This window comes from Salmo salar, chromosome ssa23 (assembly GCF_905237065.1).
Source record: "Salmo salar chromosome ssa23, Ssal_v3.1, whole genome shotgun sequence".
Taxonomy (NCBI): Eukaryota; Metazoa; Chordata; class Actinopteri; order Salmoniformes; family Salmonidae; genus Salmo; species Salmo salar.
Window position 1 is genome coordinate 1,519,522 of NC_059464.1, and position 5,373 is coordinate 1,524,894.

General features: G+C 42.5%; 1 pseudogene; it reads left to right on the plus strand.

The window, feature by feature from the left end:
* The first annotated feature begins 4,342 nt into the window (after positions 1-4,342).
* Positions 4,343-4,800, plus strand: LOC123729883 (28S ribosomal protein S34, mitochondrial-like; annotated as a pseudogene).
* The last annotated feature ends 573 nt before the right edge of the window (positions 4,801-5,373 follow it).

Below are 5,373 nucleotides of genomic sequence, written 5' to 3' on the forward strand. Positions count from 1 at the left end.
GGGTGGGACGCAAACGTCCCACTGGCCCAGAGAGGTTAAGCACGTTCCCCTGAATTGGGGAATTAGATAACTGAACGGATTTAGCTATGTACAACCACTTTCCGTCTAGCTAGTTGCTCATCTACATGTTGCTAGCTATACATATTGTTATGTCTGTCATATTTAGGTATCTAGCTATAAGTTAAACCTGATCAATCAAATGGATAGGTATAGACAATTATGGTAATTCAAATGCCCTTAACTAGGTGTCTTCGCTAGACATACTGAGAGAGAGGGGGGAGAGAAAGGAAGAAAGTGAAAAAGAATGGATGAGAGAGGTGGGAAGAGAGTGGGAGACAGAGAGAGAAAGACAGCAGTGCAAAATTTCCTTAGACTTGAGTATTTCAACAACTCGTCTCTTCCAACTTGTTAGACACTCACATGTACCTACAGGGGAAGGATGGCCAGACACAGGAGGGTGATTTTTACTAAGGAGTAGGCCGTGCTGAACGAGATGCATGCTGACGATTTCGGAGTGAAGCGCATTATTGCGAAAATCAACCTAAGCGTCTTCTGACGTGGAATTGTCAAGGAGGTGGACAGCTTGGCAAGTGAATTAACCTTTTGTTTATCAAGCACATTCTATTATATCTGGAATTATTATGATTTCAATGAATGTCACATCAGAGAGCACACAATGTTTCAATTTGTCACTGTGTGCTTAAAGGTCAGTACCCTGTCTAGCCTGCCAGAAGTATGAGAGAGTGAAGACTGTGGCACCGGAGTTGAAGCCCATCAAAGTTGTTTCACCATGGCACATGTTTGTTAAGTGTCCCAATTCAAATTTTGCCCTGATAAGTTGTTTTATGTAATGTAATGGTTGCTTTTTTTGACCACAGCAGAGTTCAATATTATAGAATGTGTGTGTGTGTGTGTGTGTGTGTGTGTGTGTCAGTATCCTTACAAATATGAACATCTGCATACTGTATGACACAGGTAAGAGTAAAGTAATCCTCTCTCTAACACTTTACATGTAAAGGGGTGGACCTCATCAGACCCTTCACGAAATCCAGGAATGGCAACAGCTGGTGTCTGACGGCGACCAATCACTTTACCAAGTGGGTGGAGGCAATACCCATTAAGGTCAGTGAAGGAAGAGAACGTGTTTAACTCTAAATTTCCATCTGTAACCCATTAAAAAGGGTGCTTGGAACCAAAAATAGATTTTTGTTTTGTATGGTACCCATCAAGGGCGAGACTGGCAAGGCCACCTCCAAGGCAATGATGGACAAAAAAAAAATCTACGTTTATATATTAAAATCTTAAACTTTGCCAGGTTAGTGTTCACAGTTGTTTCACAATGTGTTCATTATTGTAAGTTGTAAGATATCCTTTGATGGTATTTATTAGTTCCACATTATTCATTGTATCCTAGGACCTACAATAGATACATATATATTCAACCACAAGGATGTACTATGCGAGATAGAAAAAAGGGAATCAGAATAGAGGACTACTGAAATTATATTATTTCAGTCTAGATAAGGGAAGGGCCGATTAAAATAAAAACATGACAGCCAGACTAGCCAGTGTATGAATCAAATGGATTTGCATATGTATTTTTTGCTATTTCCGAAACGTAGCAACATTTAAGACAAGGATTGTATGTGTTATAATGCTAACAAGGTACCCAAAAGTAGTGTGAAGTAATGTTTTCATTTTATTAGCTAAGCAAAACAAGTCTAAACAGTGAAAATGTCCCTGAAATCAACCTTGTTTGCATAGTGGGAATGAAAACAACGTAATTTAGGCTGTAATGATCTATGTAAAAATCAATGACGAGACCTTCATGATGCCCATCTTTGCATGATTCAAGAAAGCAATGAGCTCCGTCGGGTTTTTTAAAAATGGCGGGTGAGGAAGCGAAACCGATTGCGTGATAGTGCGAAGGAGAGATGTCGTGTGGGGAAACGGCTTTTTCCACTCGATCTATCCAACCCTTATCGCCTCTAAAATGTAAATAAAACACTATAAAGAGTTTATATAATGTGTGATTACATACCTATTTGAAGGTATGTGTCGAATTTGAATCGGGTTTTTAGGGCGGTGCTAAAGTGATTTTCAGAAGTTAACAGCGGCTTTTGAGAGTAATGATAGCTTGCAGTGATGACGCAAAAAATGGCTAGGTATCCACCCTTACCCTGTCCCTTTATTGTTTTTAAACGGTGAGAGAAGTGCTACACCTGGTGGAGAGAGGCTGTAAGACAGAATTTGTTGTACGTACAGCGTCGGAGGGGTCCGTTTTTTCTCAACTTTTCTCCAATACTATAGTTCACACCCCAGATTTTGATGTCAACACAGTCGCTCCAGTCCAATTAGTTTTCTTTGCAGCCTCGTTTGAATGTCGCGGTTGCGCACATTTGTACGGAATGGGGTTAGCGTACGTTAGCTAGTTATGCCAAATAAAACATCACCTGGAAACTATTTTTTACAATTGGGATAACAAGAATACTGTGTGTTGAATAGTGGAATACCTAGCTAGCTAGCCCGCTAATGTGCCATTCTCTCTGGCTAACATCTGTAATGTTAGCTAGCTTGTGACAGAGAATGCCAGTGCCAGCACGTGAAGTAGTAGCTAACGTAAACGGACCGCATTTAACAATCTAACAGTAATCATAACTCAATTTTGCTGTATTGATTGTGGTTCTTAAATAAGATGTTTGGCTTTACTTAACCAGATTACCTACAGGATGACTAGCTACTTAATGGTTACTATAGTATGTTGGTAACGTAAAACAGTCAGACTTGAGTAGCAACGTTACAGTGAATGCATTTTTTTATTTAACCTTTATTTAACTAAGCAAGTCAGTCAAGAACAAATTCTTATTTACAATGACGGCCTACCCCGGCCAAACCCGGATGACGGTGGGCCAATGGTGCGTCGCCCTATGGGACTCCCAATCACGGCCGGTTGTGATATAACCTGGAATCCAACCAGGTTCTGTAGTATTTGTATTTATTATGGATCCCCATTAGCTGCTGCCAAGGAAGCAGCTACTCTTCCTGGGGTCCAGCAAAATTAAGGCAGTTTATACAATTTTAAAAACCTTACAATACATTCACAGACCGTGTGCCCTCAGGCCCCTACTCCAACCACTACCACAAATATACAGTACAAAATCCATCTGTATGTGTGTGTGTGTGTATAGTGCGTATGCTATCGTGTGTGTGTATGCATGTGTCTGTGCCTATGTTTGTGTTGCTTCACAGTCCCCGCTGTTCCATAAGGTGTTTTTTTTTATCTGTTTTTTAAATATTATTTTACTGTTTGAGTTACTTGATGTGGAATAGAGATCCATGTAGACATGGCTCTATTTACTACTGTGTGCCTCCCATAGTCTGCTCTGGACTTGTGGGGTATGCGTGGGTGTCCGAACTGTGCACCAGTAGTTCAAACAGACCGCTCGGTGCATTCAACAGGTCAATTCCTCTCATAAATACAAGCAGTGATGAAGTCAATCTCTCCTCCACTTTGAGCCAGGAGAGATTGACATGCATATTATTCATATTAGCTCTCTGTGTACATCCAAGGTCCAGCCGTGCTGCCCTGTTCTGAGCCAATTGCAATTTTCCTAAGTCCTTTTTTGTGGCACCTGACCACACGACTGAACAGTTGGCTGAGCAACCGCACACTAGCCTAAGATCACCATGTGCAATGCCAAGCGTCGGCTGGAGTGGTGTAATGCTCACCGCCATTGCACTTTGGCGCAGTGGAAAGGCGTTCTCTGGAGTGATGAATCACGATTCACCATTTGGCAGTCTGACGGACAAATCGTGGTTCGGAAGAATAATGGTCTGGGGCTGTTCTTCATGGTTTGGGCTAGTTCCAGTGAAGGGAAATCTTAACGCTACAGCATACAATAACATTCTAGAAAATATTGTTCTTCCAACTTTGTGGCAACTGTTTGGGGAAGACCCTTTCCTGATTCAGCATGACAGTGCCCCCGTGCACAAAGCAAGGTCCATACAGAAATGATTTGTTGAGATCAGTGTGGAAGAACTTGACTGGCCTGCACATGAACTGAACCCCATCGAACTCCTTTGGGAGGAATTGGAACGCCGACTACGAGCCAGGCCTAATCACCCAACATCAGTGCTCGACCTCAATGGAAGCAAGTTCTAACATCTAGTGGAAAGCCTTCCCAGAAGAGCGGAGGCTGTTATAGCAGGAAAGAGGGGATTAACTCCATATTAATAACCATGATTTTGAAATTAGATGTTCGACGAGCAGGTGTCCACATACCTTTGTTCATGTAGTGTACATGTTTATAACTCCGCTGCCTTCTCTTCTTCTCTGCATAACATGGGCCACGGCAGAGCATGAGGAGTCCTGACCTATAAAGGTGCGAATTTTCCATTCACACATCCTATATCATGCTCTCTCACTGAAGAAAGAATAGGTTTAGCTTTCCTCGGTAGTACTCTGTTGTACCGACATGTGATTGTGGTTGTGAAAAGAGATTAGGAAAAGATTACCAAGTCAACATTATGTGTATTATTATTTCCCATAGGCAATTGGGAGAGTGAAACGAAGGAGATGGACAAGGTGATGTACCATGACTCTACAATCCTGTTCCCGAGCCCCCCATACGCTATGTGTCGTACCCGCCCCTGTGCCGTGCTCCTCGCCCAGCGGCAGAAAGATGAGCTAGGGGCGGCGGCGGCTGAGGAGCCAACCTTACCCCTAAAGGGGATGTCCTACTCAGCAAAGAGTACTTCAGAAGTCAGGAGAGGGTGAGGCAGGAGGGGACAGCAGTGTGAGAGATGGGTTAAGAGGAAAAAGGGTGAAAGGTTTACTACAAGGGACTGTGATGTCAACTTAGATCATAGGCTGCGTTCTGTTTCTCCACTCTTCATCCAAAAGCATTGAATTGTTGCAAGCATGGATGAAGGGAGTTTTGACCATATACTTTGCACCAATCCATTCCTTTTAAATCCATTAGAAGGTGTAGGAGTGCACATCTCAGGAGAAGGGTAGCGAATTGGACCACAGCTATAGATATTTCCTTTACATTCATATGAGCCTTCTATAACAATTCTTCTGAATAGAAAGAATTTGGATCATCAGATGGACTTTAGTGACACCTTGCTGTAATGTTTCCACAACTGTCTCTTACCATATTGTAATGTGATGCTTGTGTGTTTGTATTGTACATATGAACATATAATACTACATTATGAAAATCCTGTAGGTTCATGCTCTACAACATTCGCAGAGTACGACCCTGCCTCACACAGGAAGCGGCACAGGTCCTAATCCAGGCACTTGTCATCTCCCGTCTGGATTACTGCAACTCGCTGTTGGCTGGGCTCCCTGCCTGTGCCATTAAACGC